General features: G+C 46.7%; 1 long non-coding RNA gene across 1 annotated transcript in view; it reads right to left on the bottom strand.

The window, feature by feature from the left end:
* Positions 1 to 1,760: 1,760 nt before the first annotated feature.
* The window catches only part of LOC149916893 (uncharacterized), a 104,273-nt gene continuing 87,698 nt past the window's right edge, over positions 1,761 to 18,335 (bottom strand). The window contains exons 3-4 of the long non-coding RNA XR_016469363.1: positions 4,041 to 5,982; positions 1,761 to 3,938 (exon numbers count right to left, since the gene is read on the bottom strand). This is a non-coding gene — a long non-coding RNA (uncharacterized LOC149916893). The remainder of the gene's footprint in view (positions 3,939 to 4,040; positions 5,983 to 18,335) is intronic.

Raw genomic sequence — 18,335 nt, 5'->3', positions numbered from 1 at the left:
TTCCTGGCATAGCTGATTTTGTTTGGGTAGCTCTGATAAACTACACCCGCAAAAGAAACATCTTGGCTCAAAGAAGTGTTTTTCCAGCACAGGTTGCCAGCCCAGTGATATCTGAGTGTCAGCACATTCCTCCTGCAGGAGAGGAGAGAGCCAGCGCTGAGCCCTCTGAAGCCTTTACCTGGGACAGAGGAAGGCTAAAAGGAGGATCAGGCTGAAAGGATCAGACGGTTTGATATCTAAGAGGACACTGAGACACTGCAGTGCAGGGAAAGCTGTGGCTATGCTGTGGGCTGGGACATCAGGCAGCACGTTCCTGCCCGACACGTGCCCTCGGCTGCAAAGCAGATACTTGTCAGAGACAATCCCCAGCCATAGGCTGCTCCATGATAAGGTGTAATCTTTCCTGGGCTGCTGGTATGAGCCAGTGCCCATGCACAGGGCAACCTGCTGCTTCGTGTGGGGCTGAAAGTCAGACCTGGGGGTTCAGTACAGCACAGTGCTGGGGTGGGAGCCATGCCCTGCTCTGCCTAACAGTGCTCTGAGGCTGTGACCAGGGCCCCTTCCTTTGCATCCTCCGGAGCAGCAAGTCCCACCTTTTCCTTCTGGCAGAGCTGTGCTGGCTCGCTGCCCTCGTGAATCCCAGGGGTGTTGTTTGTTGGGCTTTTCTTCCTTAATCAATTCACAGAAACAAGCTTGCATGAGGCTTTGTGTTTCTGCTGAGCAAATTCCACAAGCAAGGTGTAAAAGTAATTAAGGCGCCAGGGCTTCGGCTTTCTGACACTGCAATCAAGGGGCTGTCCCCAGGCAGCTGCTCCTGAGCAGGGGAGGCCAAGGGGAGATCCAAAAATCAGAAAGCCACATCATTTCTCAGCTCGGCTCTCGAGGGGGCAACAGATAAACAGCTCTGCCCTGAGGAATTTCCTTCCTGTAAAGGTGGGAACTGGCCAAGGGCGGCCAGGGCCTCCCATCCTCCGATGACATCAGCTTCCTCGGGCGTGAGGAGAGGGCACTTCAAAGGAGGAATTAGGGGAAAAAGCCCTGTGAGAGCCCAGCAGAGCCCTTTGCAGAGCCCCAGCGATAGGGTTCACTTCAGTACGCCCAAAGGCTGCTTGTTTCCTGGACTCCTACCTTGGGCTGAGCTCCCCATGAGCTCCCACATACCAAATACAGGCCAACCTTCAGCGCGACCCCTGTCCAACAGTGCAACGTGCACCCTATATCTACCTCTACTCTTAAATCATGAAGAGTTGTCCTATCTTTCCAGACCCCATCCTTCTATTGAATGTTTGAATTCGTTTGAATTTTGGCCAAGAACTTCCTGGGGGAAGAGGAAAGAAAAGGGCTTGGCAGGCGAGGCACACCACGTTCACATGAGATTCATTTCCTTAGGAAACCAAACTAAAAATAATAGTCAAAAATGTTGGATAATTGCCTTCAACTCAACATCTTTCTCTAGACAGGAAGAAAGGAAGGAATTAGCACACTGAATGCTATATTTCAAGGTTTGTCTACATTATTTCAAGCGTAGAAATTAGAAATGAAATTATGAAGATCTATTAGATCATCTTGGCACTTCCCGGGAGAAACAAACCTACAGCTGTTTCCCTGAGCATATTTCTAGAGTTGTGTGCAGTGCAGTTTCAAATGAACCAAATGATGGAGCTCCCATCAGTTTGCAGCAGGAACCATTCCCTTGCACACATCTTTCCTGTACTTTTTTTTTTTTTTTTTAAACACAATTTCAGCTTTTTTATCCATTGACCACCTTTCATCTCGTTATTTCTAGCAAACCTCTTAATTATTTTATGAACTCACCAGAGTAGAAAGGTAAATAGAAGTGTCTGTGCATGCCACCTGCATACTTCAAATAGCATCACAGGGTTCATTTCACTCCCTTGGCTGACTAAGAGGCCTTTTTATTCACAAAGGTTTAATGCTTTTGACTATATATTTCTCAACACACACACACACAAAAAAAATTTGATTAATAAATTCCAGAGTTTTTTTTTTCAGTCTGAGCTTTTTGGACTTCTCACCTTGGCCACAATTCAGCTTGTGTTTGAAAAATCTTCAAGAGGGTTTCAGCATTTCCCTTGACTTCCTTACGTTGGCTTTTGATTGCGTCATTACGAACTACTGAAGGGAGGGATTGCTTTAATTCGACTTTATTCCAAGAAATTTGCTCTCCTTTCATAATCACACAGCTTGCTTTCTTGCACAGTAGGTCGCTGCTTTTCAGCAGAGTGGGCCCTACGGATCCTCTACCAGGTGTGCTTGGAGTAGGTCTGAACTGAACAGCAAAAACTCCAGCCACCATCTCAGCACAAGAGTGATGGAGTACCTAGGATGAACTAGAGCTGCCATATATACTTGAAGGAGAAATATATTTCTTTTTTCTACTGTGCAGCTATAGAACATGAAAAAATGCAGTGCGGTATAATAAGCTTCAGTTTCTCAACCCTAAGCACAAAAGCATGGAGGCTTTGACTAAAGCTCCCTTCTGTACCTGTTTCACATTCAGCAGCAGAAGACTGCAGTGTGAGTAGATAGTTTTCTTGGCCATAATGTACTTGTCAGGGGCTGGTTTCAGGGAATTTTAGGAAAACAAGATTCCTGATCTCAAAATCATTCAACTCAGATGAGGGACTGTTTTCTGGTATTCTCATACCTCCCTGATGAATAGCAGCACATCCACAGCTGCCAGCAAATGCAGTGAGAAAATGCGCACGTATTTGGGATTTCTCCCTTGGTAACTCCCAGATTCCTCTACCACTTCATAACCTTGCAGGAAGCACCACAGCAATGGTATTTCTGTGCCTGAGCCCCTGATTACCAAAGGCCCCATTAGCAAGAGCTGCTGTGAAGGCAGAGAATGGCTGGCTCTGTAGGTGGGATGGAGACCACCACCCCATCCAAAATACTTCCCAGAGCATTTGTGGGTTTTGAGGCCCTGTAACTCTGCAGTGCAGAGGTCCTACAGGTCCACATCACTTCCCATAGACGTACCTGACCCACAGCTAACTCCACTCCTGCATCACTGTGCCTAATTCTACGCACAGTTCCCATAAAACCAAGAGGAAGACTCAAGGCCACATTAAGCATAGTTAGAAGTCACTGAACTGACAGTCTGAGCCCTTTCCTGAGTGCTGATGGCTGTTTCTGAGTCAGTCTCATCCTCTGCTGTGCTCTGCTGAGTCACTTTATCTCAAAGCAGGAGCAAGGAGAAGTGAAGAAGCATGGCCAGGAGAGGTGCGTGGCAGGAGCAGGGAGCACCAGCCTGGACCTCATCCCAAATCTTCTGACATTTGGGATACTGGTGAGAAAGCAGTGTTGCGACTACCTGAGAGGAAGGATTTCATTTTGGAGTGGGCTCATGCCAGAAAATGTGCGTGCATGCGTGTGAGCATGTGTGCGCATATGCATGAGCGCTGGGTGTGCATGCACACGCTCACACACAGTTTTATTTGGACGAGGCACTTTGGCAAAGTCAACAAAACCTAATTGCAAACAAACTGCCTTGCTATTCAGCCCCCAAAACAGCTGCTTTCAAAGTTGCACCGGTGGGAATTCAAAGTATCGCTTTGCTGCTTGCCCTGGTAATTTGGGATGCTATACTTCCCACTCAACCACAGAGCTTTCCGTTTGCTTGTCAAAATGAGCAGCTGGGCACTGAGAATCTGTTCCTCTCCTCATTCAAGGTTCAGCCCCAGTTTCCAGGAGCTCTATATAAACTCTGAAGTTGCCTGAAATAATAAATAATGGTGACAGGTACAGAAACAAAGCTTGCAGATCTTAGGCCTAACGTTTCCTCCTCCGGAGAGGTTTCTGTTCCCTCGTGTCTGCAGGACAGAACATTCCAGTGATGTTTCAGCACTGATGGGCGCTCATGCATCAGCCAGGAGAAAAGTCAGCTTTCTGGCAGCAACCCTGACTAGCTCCTGGAACGGAGCGAAGAAAAGGAGAAAAGATGAAATACTTTGTTTATCATATCATGACATCACCATCATCACTAGAGAAAAATGCAAGTTCATCTTTCTTGCCTGGGATGATCCGCATGACCTGAGCCGCTCGCACAGCCGGACAGCACAGCGGTGTCCTCTCAGATGAAGCCCAAACGCACACAGAGGCACTGCCAGGCTTTGTGTCACACTGCACCATCTGTGCCATCGCCCCGGTCAGTGATGGGCTGCATGGAGGCTGGAAGGAGTTCTACCTTGGAGGTTTTGCATCATGTGTGGCTTTAATTGTTAGCATGTGCTGGCACACGGCATGAGGAAGAACACAGTCAGGCCTTACAGAACGTGAATGATTTCCTTCAGAGGAAACAGCCCCTTTGATGGACAACTGTCACTCAGGAGCGCGCAGGACTTGTGCCTCTGGAAATCCTGCCTGCAAGGAGCTGTCTGCCTTGAAATCGTAGAACCATGAGGCTGGAAAAGACCCCTAAGATCAGCAAACCCAACCCCAACCCACCCCTCCATGCCCACTGTCCACATCCCTCAGTGCCACATCCCCACAGTGTCAGAACCTCCAGGGATTGTGAGTTCACCGGCTCCCTGGGCAGCAGTGCCAGTGCATCGCTGCTCTTTCTGAATCTGTTTCTGTCCTCTGGTAACCAAGCAGTTGTTGAAGACTTCATGGGACAGGTAGAGCCAGGGCCTGTGTTGGAATGGGAAATCAGAGCTCCACAATGCTTGCAGAGGGGCCGTCTCAGGAAGAGAAATGGCATGAATCGACCAAGAGGTTCATTCTGTTTTTAATGATGCAGACCTCGCGTTTGCTACTTTTGAAGCCATTTGGAAACACTTTCAGGATTTCAGGAGAGATTTACCAGAATGACCCTCATGCAAACACAAACAGGTTATCCTAGACTGCCACTTCTGATTAGAAGAACCCAAATAGGGAATTCCTGACCAGATGTTTACAAAGAAAATTACAACCGCAAGACAGTGCAAAATCAGAGCATAAAAGAGACTCCCTGCAAATAAAAATGAAGGGAGTCATTAATAACGTTAGTAGGATGAGGTGCAGCTTCTGTGGAAGCCAGAGACTGTACACTTCAAAGCTGTGTAGGAACACAGGCAAATTTGTGTTCGGGGCAAGGATTCCCCATCCCTAAGCCATGTGAACCAGAAGCCCTCAGCACTTGCACTTGCAATGAACAGCAAGCTTTTTTCTGTCATTATCTCGAGCAAACCCCTCTATTCCCACATGAGGAGCTGAGCTCTGCCCTGGAGAGGCTTAAGGGACCTCAGCTGCACCGCTGCTCACCCATGCACAGCCTCACAGCCAACCCAGAACAACCCGAGACTGTGCATGCAGACACGGTAACTCAGAAACACCAACTGGGAAAGCCATTCCTCTGCATGGATTCAAGGGGAGCTGGTGGCCTCTGAGGGCCTGTAACTCACTGCAGTGGTGACTCAGAGATGACATTATGGGCCCGTCCTTCACAATTGCTCCAAGTGTAATTTTGGCCTCAGCAGTTTCTTTAATTGAAGCGGATTTAGATGGGAGTCCACCAGCACTTCATTTTTATTTTATTTTTATGATTCAATTTAGTATTTAGTTTCTGTTGTAATCAGATTTTATTACAGTTGTTGCTAGCAGAAAACGTATCCACCTATTACTAACACTACATAAATTCAGATGCTGTCCTAAGAACCATTCTCACACGTACGAGCGGTAACATTTCAGTTGCACAACGCCAACTTGTTGATAAGCCTTGTGCATGACTCAGTGCCACGACACGTGCAGAAGCAGCACTGTTTCAATGCAGACGAGGCTACAAAAGCAAAGAAATGCAACCTTTCCTTTCCTATGGCCATAATACGTGGTATCTTTGGGCTATACTCACCCCACACTGGCTCCAGCAGCAGTGTTGAGTTGGGGATTTATCCCTCCACCACGGAGTTGGTATTCATGTCTTCGTGACCTTTCTTTTGCATGAATAAAGGGCTGTGTTTCACAGATTTAATTTCCCTTCCCGTGAAAGATATAAGTACTGAAATAGAGGTGTTGCACCCAAGGAGTGGTCGCAATGCACTGCTGGCTAGCAAAAGGCCATCAGAAGAGGTGTTCTATTTCCAACCAGAGTATTTAGCACATTGCATGAGGTGCAGCAGCATCGCATCCACTACAGTTTGGACTGGAAGGAAATGGAAGCTAGAAAGGCCCTGGATGCAACCTACGGAAGCTTCCTAGGCAGAGGGGACAACAAAGCCGTGTGACAGCCATCCCCAAGCATGGCGTGAGCTGCCCAACTCTGCTTTCCTGAGTGCAAGCTGCCTGCTTGCAGGTTGCATGCCCTGGGATCAGCCCAGAGCTAAAGGCCCTTAAGGCAGATGGCTTTGGAACACAACAAAATTTAGAAGAAATTCAGATTTAATTAATAATTGGGTTGTTCTTGTGTCATGTTTGTTATTTTTTTTCAATCTGAGAGTGTTGGTGACATCTGAAACTTTTAACAGAGTTGACAATGGTATAAATACCATCCTGCCAGCTCCTCGAGTGCAAGCAAACAATCTTTCATCAACCAAATGAACTCTTACAGTCAGAGCAAGACATAAACACCCATATGTAATGCACATTCTCTGGACTGCATCCACCACCAGCAAAACCCTCCTGCTTCCCTGGAACCAGCAACACAAACTCCCTTTATGCGTCCGTGGTACAAACAATAACACATTAGCATGCTCTGACACCGCTGTCAAAATAAACAGCCATTTATTAATGTTCTACAAGGCATTATTTTAAAAAGAAGTCAGTCAAGCAATAATGTCAGAAAAAAACATATATCCCTCTGCCCCAGAGCGCAGCATCTTCTTTTGCCCAGGACAACATCTGGTGCAGATAACAGCTGCCAAGGGCTGGAGCTGAGAGCACAGGGATTGCTGTTGCTTGGTGTTTGCTCCATGATGAACGTTTTTTAGCTGAGTGGTATTGCTGCCAACTATTCCCCAGGCTCCCAGGAGGACAACGCATTCCCTTCTGCTCTGACTGGGTGAACAGAGAGAAGGCTGAACGTGGAGCTTGCTCACGCCAATCAAACATGCACTAAATATAAAGCTGTATTAAAGCTGCCTCCTCCTGTCTCCTCCCGGGATGAAAACCTCTCCATCCTAATGCAGTTAGACTTCTGCAGCCTTTTGTTCCTGCAGTTCAAGTAAATTTAAAGATATCAAGGAACCTCTTGAGAAACCCCGGAGAGGAAACTTGAATGCAAAGTGAACTTACAAACAAAAAGCTATTTTTAGTGGGGGGGGGAAACTCTTAGGATTGGGCAAACAATACACGGAAGTTTCAGACACTGACTGCTGGGGAGAGCTAATATCCCCTCGCACTGCCCCACCTAGTCTGGGCACAGGAACGCTGCTGCATTCTCAGGCTCCTCGCAGCCCTCAGCTTACCCACCTTCCCCTCTGCACAGTGCAAAAGTTCAGGCTGGGGCCGAGAGCCACCTGGTGACCCCGGCCCAACACAGCCTCTCCCACTGCTGGCATCAGTGAGGTGAGGTCATGGTGGTGCTGGGGTGGGTGCTGGGACTGCCATGCAGGGTATCAGCTGACGTGGTGGTGGAGCACTGCTGGAATCATGTGCAGGGCAAAGAATGAAGGAAGATTTTGGATGCAATGAGCAAAGACCTAGAGCAGAGCAGAGGGGCAGGGACAGAGGGAATGATGTGAATGGCTTCAGAACAACACAAAAAAGATTTTCTTAAGCTTAGAGCAAAACATGTGACAAAGTGCCCAGTGTCTTGTAACACCAGACCCCAAGATATCATCTTCAGTGAGCCAAAGGAGTTGCCCTGGTACTCAGCAGCTGAGGATTCAAATCGTTATCAAGCTTTGGCACTCCCTTCTAACCCTCCTTCCTTCCTGGCAGCCAGTTTCCCCTCATTCCCTATCCATTTTAGGCAAAGCAAGTCCTAATTCAAGCAATTATCAATGTTCAGGTTCTTCAGGGAGAAAAGCTTTCGCACTGGGGTTTCTCAGTGTATTCACTTCTCACTTCAGCTGCATTCCTGCTTCACCTTTGCAACTCAAGCGAGTAGTGGGAAGCAATGCAGTTAAGAACAGTTTGTCTTCAGAGACCGGTGAAACAGAACTGCACATGAAGGACACAGCTTCCCTTGAAATCCCTCCCAGAGCTTTGTATTGCCCAGAGCCTGAACTAGTGTTCCGGGAACTGAAGATCCTGGGAAAGTAATTGCACTGAGCAGATGCATTTCTGCTTCTGGCACTCATTTTGCTGTGAGCTTACAAATACTGAAAGCTAAGCTTTGATAGAGTTGTTCAAAAACTGCATGGAAAATAGAAGCTATACAGGATTGCTCAAGCCTTTATCTGTCTGTAAAGGCTGATGAGAGGTCAGACAGGGACATTCTGTACATCTTACTGCCAGTGAGAGAGAAGGACATGTATTATACTATAACAAGCAGAGCCCGAGCCAGCAACGTGCCCTTCCTGGGCCAACATCCAGCTCCATAGAGGGCTGCAGCACAGCACAGCCAGCAGGCTGGGGGAAATGGTTATTGCCTGTAAGTATGTAGCACCTGTGAGCCAGGGTGGGATCCTGAGACACTGAGAAGGGAGCTGAGCTGATGCTTTTCCAAATTGCTTTGTTCCACAGATACCTTGGCATTTTGGAAGTTGTTAGCTGTTACTTCTTTTTAAAATATTTTGATCTCATTTTCTTAGTGGTGGGGGTGCTCTTATTATAAAGAGCCTCCAAAGGGAGGGCAGGAAGCCTCGACTTCGGATCCAGCTCTTGGTTCCAGTCCTAGGAACTGGTCTGGCTCTGTGAAGGGTTAAGAACTAGCTGATGGAAAACATTCTAGAGGCTTTGATAACAGAGCATATACAAACAGCAGGATCAACCTGCATCACCACAAGATGCTCGTGGCCAACCACCAGCTCAGCACAGGCAGCACCAGCTTTGTACCTGCTTCTGCCTCTGGGCTGCACTGCCTCTGTTCTGTAGTACCTCGTGTCACCCCTGAGAACAAGACCCTTATGTCTGTCCAAGCCCAGGGGTCTGCGAGCAGCACTGCCTTGAGACGTGGCAATACTCTTCCTGCAGTGCCCAGGGCTGCTTCATGCAGATGGGGGCTGTCTCATGCCCTGGCAGCCCACGTGGGGCACAGCTGGCACCTGCCTGGGAATCTGACCAACCTCCTGGCCAAGAGTGGGATGGGGAATCCCTTCCTCTCTGTCTCATGCTTAAATACTGATGCTGCACCTTGCTCTTCTCTGCTTCTAAAAGAAATAACAGCATCACAGCCATAATCAAACACAGACGGTGTTAAACAATGCTGGGGATATGGTAAAACTGGTGTAATTTTGCAAACACATCTCATTTCTAGGGTTCAGCTGCCTGCATTCTTTCCACTAACATTTGCTCTTTCCAATTTTTCTCCAAACTGAGAAGAGCTCAGCCAATAGTGCAGGCACAAAGCACCCTAATGGCACTGACTTCACAGGGAAACTCCTTATCCTGCCACATTGAGCTGACCCCCATGGGTTCACCAAGCTGGGGATCAAACCCCTGATCATGAAGACCCCTCCAACACAACATATCTCCTGTGACACCATTCACTTTTGAACCTAATGGCACCTCCAGAGCTTGAAGGAGGTGTGAAGGCAGCAGCAGACCTGGGTAGGGAAGAAGGGATCATCAGTTTGGGGCAGGTCCATGGCTCATGCAGCCCAGCATCCTGTCTCCTGCAGCAGCCAGGCCCAGCTGCGTCAGAGGAAGGTGTGAGGGACCCGGCGTCAGGCAGATGTCATGCCTCACTGCAGCCTGCCCAGCTTAAGGACAGATGAAAACAAATGAGTTTATAACCTTTTGTCAGCCTGGCCCAAGGATGTAACTTCACAAATATTTAGGTCAAATGGGGCACACCCTGTGCTGTACAGAAAGAGAAAAGAAGAAAACCCAGCACTTCAGCTCTTAGATGCCAAACTCTGCGTGCTCGATAAGATAAACCTGTGAGAGGCACGTGCTGTGACTGCAGGTCTGCTGCCTCAGCCCTGGATGGAGAGGTGGCTCAGGGCACAGGGACTGTCCCAGCCCAAAGCCATCGCTTTCCACATGACAGTCACAAAAAAAAAAATCAGTTAGACAAAGAAAAACAAGGATGAAGCTGAGCAAAGTTTGGGCTGTTCTCTGTGATTTTTTTTTTTTTTTTTTTTTTTAAATTAAATCTGGTTTTATACAAAAGATTCACCAAACTGAATACTTGGAGCACGGGAGTGTACCCTCTTTACCACCAGATCCCAAAAAGCCTCAAAGCAGTCCCTGTGCCTGGGCCTTAGTTTGCTCCTCCACAAATAGGACTGATCCTTGCCTTCCCACCTGCACATTGTAAGCACACAGAGCAGCTAGAAACACGTCTCCTGCCTTCCAAACCCTGCTCCTCATTGCTGGGGGCAGGAGCTGGTAACATCTGCCAGGTGGGAGTCAGAGACAAGACCAACCAACAGCCACAGTATGGATCTTAAAATCTCATGACAAATTCTCTCAGGTATCGTGAGAAGCAACAACAAGACTCCTAATCAACATGGGATCTCCATCTTCAGTGGAAAAGCTATGGCAAAAAACCTTCTCATTTCTGTCTTGGGGCTCTCATCCTCATCATGGAAACAGGTCTGCAGTGCAATGCAACAGAGGGATGGCATTGCTGATGCACGGCCAGCTCAGAAGTGCCCAGAGAGCAGGCAGCCTTGCCCACAGCTCTTCCTCCATCAGCTGTTAATCATTTAGCCAGGCTGAGTTAATTCACAAATTTCTCCCTCCCAGCCCAGCCCCATTGTTCCCAAGCAGGGCATTGTCATGAGGCCAGTTCTATATTTACGACAGGATGTCAGCCTAAGCTTTCAGTCGCCTTCTTTGAACTGGATACTTTTACCTTCCATGCTGGCAATGATGCAATTGAACAGAAAGGTAGAAAAATAAACAAGTGTTTATTTAAGACATGCCTGGTTGTACCAAAATGCGCAAGTGGCACTTCTGGTATTGGCTCCTCCATGCTGGCGGCCAGGAGAGCACAGGGCTTTTCATGACAGAAACAAAGGATTATTTCCTAAGAAGACTGAGAGTTTCCGTTAAAGGAAAACAAAAAAAGAAAAAAAAAAGAAAAAAAAAAAAAAGAAAAAAGAAAGGAGGAAGGAATCTGCAGAATAGCCCTTAGGAAGTTACAACTCTGGAGGCCCTTTAGTTCTGCACCAGCAAAGTGGATTTAAATATAGCACAGTCCACCCAGAGCACAGCCTGAGAAATGCCATATATCTCCAAAAGAAATGGTTCTGCAGCCATAATATGCTGTGGCCCTGGAAGTAAAAGGGCTACAAAGGGCTGGGTGGAATAGGGACCTACAGCTGGGAACAGAAGATCACTGAATGAGAATTTCAGGACACAGATACTTCATCTTGGTCAAGATTCCAGGTAATGGGTTGGGTTGGGTCACTCTGTTTTCTGGATAGCATTCACCTTGGTGACCACTTTGGGAGCTGCACAGTGATTTTCAGCTCCAGGACATGCCAAACTGTTTCTCCAGAGCAAAATCCAGTAACTGTGAATTGCATTCAGGTGTAATGAGAAATCCAACATAGCTCAGCTCATAGGCAAGAGACTTCTGTTACATCAACAGCCTTTGGCTTTGGGTTCCTCTGCCATGGGCCCTGCCTCCCATACAGCACAGGGGAACTGCAGCAGGATGAACCCTAGAATGTAATATTGTAAGCAGGAAGGTCTGTAATGTGAGGACCTTCCCACATCAATTAAGTGAAACAATCTCCTCTTTCAGAATGCAACACAATTCTTGCAGAAAGCTCCCTTAAAATAATATACAGTGCTGCTGAACAGGAGCTGTGGGGGATGTGCTGAGATCCTCAGTTCATTCTCAGGTTCAGCTGAGGTTTTCACTCTGACTGCTCCAATTCATACAGAGGAGCTCTCCATTCGACCTTCAACTGAAGAAAAGGCTGCACATGGCCTCTGGCTGCCTCTCGAGCCTTCTTCAGGAATAAAAGTACTGACATGCAGTGTGTCAGCTCACCCTCTGCCTCCAAACACTGCCATGATGATCACTGTGCCCCAACTTCGTCTCCCCAGAGAGAAGCTCATGCTGCAGTTCCCATCCAGAAAGGATCTTTTGGGAACCCTTTTCAAAAGTCAAAGCTGGAATTTGCTGTGGCAGTGTCACACATACTACAATCAGTGATATGGTGTATTCAAACAGAAATGATGGTGTCTTCTTTTCACTGTGCAGGATCCTGCCTCTAGTCCTAAATATTGTCAGCGTGCCTCACTGGTCAGAGATGCTGCAGGTCGTGACATGACAAGGAAGACAGTGGGCTTTGTAGGAGGAACACAGCATCCGAGCAAAACATCTCTCTGAAAACATCTCCCACATGTCCATCTTTAACAGGGGTAAAAAAAAAATCCAAACTCTTGGCAAAGCACAAAGCAGCATCAACACAGCAAAACGGGATCAATGGCACAGAGTGGAAGATAAAGGGTCAGCAGTTCTACAGGGCTACACTTCGTTGCAGAGCACCAAGTTGGGAGCAGTGGAAACAATACAAGTTGTACAGCAGAAATCAGTCACTGTGCCCTCTCCTATTTCAGCAAGTGCTTCAGAGCAATTGATGGCTAATCAGGAACACGGCATTATTGATGAACGCCATACCCTGCAAGTGCAGGTGTGCACTTGCATAAACCTTTCCTTATCATTACTAAAAGCAATGTGCTGCAGTCTGTCATGGTTCAACAAAACATTCAAGATTGCAAACGTTGCCACATCATGTTCCCATGATCTGGGGCTCCTTATAGGGTGTCAGAGTCAGATGCAACTACAAACACATGAGCACAGTCCCTTTGGGCTGGTACATTTCTGAGAAGGGGCAAATGTTGGTTATTCTTTCATGTTAGTTTGTTTATACAACTGAGTCATCCAAAGATTACATGAACCAATAGGAAGCCTCCCACTGGTTTCACTGGACTTTTCATCAGGTTATTAGCTATTGGAGTACATTAGCCAAATGTATGCCTTTGGCATAAGACAGCCCCTGAACTACCACCCAGCTGTAGCCTCTGCTTTGAGGACAGACAGCTGGAAAATGCACCAATTCATGAATCTTGTCATTATTGCTTCATATTTTTGCTGATCTATTATCTCAGTTGCTAAAAATAAAAATGTGATCAACAAAATTTCATGCAAATGCTCCCCATCAGGTAGTTTGCCCTCCATTTTTCCAAAACAAAAAATGAGCTACAGGGGTGCAGGTGCATTGCCTTTCCAGCCATTTTTCCTGTTTAGAGTGATATTCATTTTGTTTTTACTTGCATTTCTTCAAGCCTTTGTTTTCCCCATCCCTCACGGTTGGCTGGTCACCAGCCTGGCTTTTCCAGGCTGCTGCAGCAAACGTTTCCCATTTAGAGGCAGGGAGGGGCTGGAGAAGACATCTGGCTTGGATACTAGCGATTTTCTTCCTGCAGATGTAAACACGGAAAGGGAATTGGGAAAAGGAAAGGTAGCCTTTCTCAGGCCATATCCTGCAGCAGCCAGGGACCCACCTGGTCCCTAGAGAGCATTAGAAAAGCTTCCACATTTTGCTCGCTCGTGATCTGCCTCACGTGGCCATGACAGCAGAGAAAAGCCAGAGCAGGGCTTGCTTTCGTTCCACCCAGGCTCTCCCTGGGACTCTCCCTGGGACTCTCCATTCTTCCCATTGCTGGAGTTTGCAGGAGCAGAGCAGACAGGACAGCTGGCACCTCTGCTTGCTGCTCGTGTGCTCAGAGCCCAAGGAGGTGTGGGCAAGGGTACAGGGGTAAGCCAGAAGCTTGGGTAGGGTGCTCCAGACAGGAAGGATGCTAACTCCATGTAGCCAAACCTACCCTGAATCTACTCCATCACCAGTATTAAGCTGAAATTGCACTTTCTTGTCATAAACAAAGACAGAATAATTCCTTTATGCCATTTCCAGAATAAGGGGCAAACTCAACTTACAGCCCTTTCCTTGATGTACATATGTCCTCAGCTGCTCTGGAAATCTTTCATGGGTGAGCATCAATCCAGAAAAAGTTTGAGCTCTCTTAGAAGTATTCCTCTTCCCTGAAAGTTTATTCAGCTGCAAATTTGAAAGTTACATAAGGAAAGCAGATAAAATTAGAGTACTGGTCAAAAATAGCATTCAGAGAAACCTTCATCTATGACCATTTTAAGGTCTTCTCTGTTTCTTCCCCTACTGGCATGGGAAAGCAGCCTTTGCTTTAAGCTGGCCTCTGGCTAAATGCCACAGCATTTGCACTGCCAAGGCAAAAAAAAATCACCTAGGATGGTAACAGTTTGCTTTCACATCCATTTGTGGCAACATCGATGGCTGTGCTTCCCAGGCAGCACCCCTCGTTGCTTTACTACAGAGCAACACAAACCCAGATCCTGCCAGTGAGTCAGCACTGAGCTGGCAGTTCCAGCAAGCAAAATCTTCTCTGCATATCCTTGGTACCAGTCAGTATGATACATAAAGTCCCACTGAGGAGACCCATAGCAAGGGTTTGGAAGGATATATTTATTACAGCAGCAATTCCACTGTTTAAACATTCTCACAGCTGCTGTAGGCAAACATGCCATAAGAATCAAAGCCAATTCAAAGATAAAATTCAGAGGATGGAGACTGCATAAGTATTGTGGTTCGGAGCCGTGTTGCACTTTGTTTAGTATTCAGATGGTATGGAACACTGCAGCATCCCTTCTCCACGCTCAAGTCATGTTCAAGTTGCTTTGACTTCATTTTCCAAGCTTGGCTGCATAAAGTTAGAGCTCTGTCTCCCATTATCTGAGCAGTTGGCTGCCAGGATCTAAAACTTGACTAGTGCATTACACACAGCTTGTAGGAACTATGAGAACATCCTCAGCTGCTCCAGCTCACACCTTCCTTAATGCTGCTGCAAGCATGATATCTGCCAGAGACACAGTACAATAGCTGAGGATAGCAAAAGCCTAGATCACTGCAATTAATTTGCCAGGACATGTCTATCTGAGCCTTCGAGTAACTACACAATGGTCCTATTCACATCAGGTACACGAGGCAGCAGCCTGTGCTGCAGCAGTCCTGAGCTCACTGCCTTTCACTCCTAGAATCACAGAAAAATGTAGGTTGGGAGAGACCCCTGGAGGTCACCTTGCTTAGCCTCCAGCTGGAACCTGAGATTATGTCTGATAAGTTCACAATGCAGTATTCCAAACCTGAGTTAGGCCCTCCATGAGGCCTGAAAAGATGCCTTCCCTTATCGACTTCTGCTGATGAGCCGCAGGCTCCCCACTACAAATTGCCCCATAGATGCCCAAAGGAGAGATGTTAGCAGAACTGAGTCTGTTCAGAGCTTTATGACAAGGCCAAGGATATTTCCCAGTAAGCAATGTGCTTGAAGTGAGAAGCAGTAAGAGCCTCCACACGCTGTTGTAGTTAAATGGGACTGACTCATTCAGTCAGGTTACAGCAAACCACTTTCCTCCCATTGTTTGAAGTAATCCGAGGGTAATTCAGATGATTCCTCCCACAGGAGGGCTAGAAGCCTGGCACTCCTTCAGCCAGCACAGTTCTTCTCCAAGCAGCCACCCATCCATGTCTCTTATATGCACCAGGCACCGAGTTGGTTGACGGATGGTTCTACTCTGAAAGGAACATAACTGTACAAAGACATCCACGGGGGTGAAAAGATGAAATCTGAAGTGTCAAACCTAGTGCGCGTTGCTTTACTGAGCAGAGAAGGCCATGTCCACATTGCAAGAACAGCCTTTTGCACATAAAGCCTTGCTGTTCATGTTGCTCCACTTCATGCACTCAATCACTGTAGGCCAAGAAAGCGTTAGTTTCATGACATCTGCTAACCTGGGACAGAGCATTCTTGCCTGCCTATGCCAGATGTGTCCAGTTAAAAAGAACAAGATTTTAGGACTCTTCCAAAGATATTTTAAGTCGTCTTCTGCCATCCCTTACAAGAACTCCATGCCTCAGGCTATCTTTCATCTCTATCTTAGCACTTTCCCCATGAAATGAAGCAATGTGCATGGTAGGTATAAGCTCAGTTAAACGTACCCTAAAAGTCAAACTGAAATTGAAGGTCTGCACCTTCAGTAAGACTGAAGAGCAAATGTACTGGCCCAGGAAGGACAGAGGAGTTCACAGTAATAAGGACTTCACTGCCCATGAGATCTTAATGCAAGTTACAGTTCCTGTTGGAATTTAGGGAAGAATTGCACTAATTAATTATTTCAGGATCTCAGCCTGTTATTGGCAGTTTCCACTGAAATTTGTAGGTGTGTCTAAGGGGCTGTATGGTCTTGCAGGGTTAAAAAAACAGGATTTATACACTGGAGATTGTGCTGAGTAACAGGAGATTTGCAGCTCATAGCCACCAGTGACAAGCAATAGAGTCTTCTGCTTTCATTCCAGCCCTTCTTTCACTAACAGCAAGCAAGTCAAGTTTACCATGCTAGTTATGCCAGTATTCGAGCTAAGTGAGAAATGGTTGGGAGAAGACCACGTGCAAGTTTCAGGACTTGCCAGGACAACTGCACTACACTTGGTCAGCTGTGGAAATATTTTATCATCTTTGAGAGAAAATGCCATTTTTATCTGTAAACTTCTGTTACAGCACATCCCAGCAACCTGTGAAGAAGTGCGTATTTTGTACAAGGTCTCTTACTCTCAAGAGCTGCCTGGCTAGTTTTTAGTACTTTTCTGATGTGACTGAAAGAAAAATATACAGGGCAGAAAAGGATCCGCCAGTAACATGGGGAAGAAATAATGTGCTGAAGGAGAGAAGGCTTTGAGTGATGTTGTCTTCACATGAAGCCAGGAAATTCAGGACCCCTCCAAGCACACACTTCTCTGGGTTATCAGATCATACTGTAGTTGCCACCAGCGTTGTCCACTTTTTCCCATCATCTGGTTCTTTCCACAGTGCTTTTCAGCTCTTCCTCACAAGGGTCGCAGATGACATTTTCTTGACCAGCTCTCCATTGTTACCTACTTCGGTGTTTGTATTTATGACACACTTCATATCCTGTCCCAGCTTTCAAGATCCTGTCTTCCAACATTTCTCTCCTGAGAACACTTTCCATACTGTGTAATTTACTCAAAGACAGAAGGGATGCTTGTAATTTTCTGTCTTGAACCAAGCTATCTTAAGAACTTCTAGCAGCATACTCTGCATTATTAGAATGCAGAGAAGACAACAGAGATCCACAGGCCCATGTCCTGTATGTGGCTGAGATGAGGTACAGAACACAGCAGGAGCAGAGATACAGCTCATATCTCCACGTTAACCATCTTTTGCCCAACTACAGGGAGCCAGGAGGTTGAACCAGGCTAGCAATCGGGAAGTGTCCTTCAGATGAGCTTACACAGTCCATTCTCCCCCAGGAATGCATGTTTTTTACTCACTGAAGGATCCGGCCATCTACACATTTATTCAGCACCTCCTGGGGTGATGATCCCACCACCTCCCTAGAAGGTTCATCATCCTGCCAATGAGGAGGGCTTTTCCCACTCAGTCTCATTTATTACTGACACTGCAAACAACATGCCTGCTTTTCTCATTGTTCTGCTCCTTTGTCCTATTATCCATTTCAAGGCTGTGCAGCAAGGTGCACCTGGGCTCACAATGCAAAAGCAGCATCCAGAAAGTCAGCTCTAGTCACCATCGACTCTAATTGCCAGGTGTAGTGGGACACAGTCTTTTCCCCTAATCACAAAGCAGGACACTTGAAATATCCTGTTGGATGAAAACAATGCCTGCTCCAGCATTTGTCTCCTGATTTCAGGGAAGAGGGCCAGACAAACACAGTTAGTCACATGTCCCAGACACGGTGACCATTCTCACTTCCAGCATCTCGCCTGCCCTTACGCTAAGAATGAGGCTGCAATCCCTAACCCAAAGGGGGGCCTTCCCTCACTATCAATCAATCTGTTCCCAACTCTGAAAAAGACGCTTTCCTTCCTTCTGCCTTCCCTGTAGGATCATTTCACTGGGTAAAGGAGAACAGAAATATACAGGAAAGAAACATGTCAATATGTGCATCAAAGAGAGAAGATTCAGCAAGGTAGAAACCCAAAACTTAAACATCATTATAAGAAGCAGAAACATCTTCAGGGGAAAGTTCAAACAGCTTCTTTTGCTTGATGAGTGCTGGAAACAATATGGCAATCATTATTTTCCCCCTCTGCAGCTTGGGGTAGTCCATCTAATTTATGCATGATGAACAACAGACACACACGTAGGCCCAACAGCAATATTACAGTTGCTCCTCTTGCCAAGAACTATGC

This window comes from Phasianus colchicus, chromosome 9 (genome assembly GCF_987193195.1).
Source record: "Phasianus colchicus chromosome 9, bPhaCol1.hap1.1, whole genome shotgun sequence".
Taxonomy (NCBI): Eukaryota; Metazoa; Chordata; class Aves; order Galliformes; family Phasianidae; genus Phasianus; species Phasianus colchicus.
Note: the sequence above shows the minus strand (reverse complement) of the source record. Positions and strands in the feature narration are given on the sequence as shown.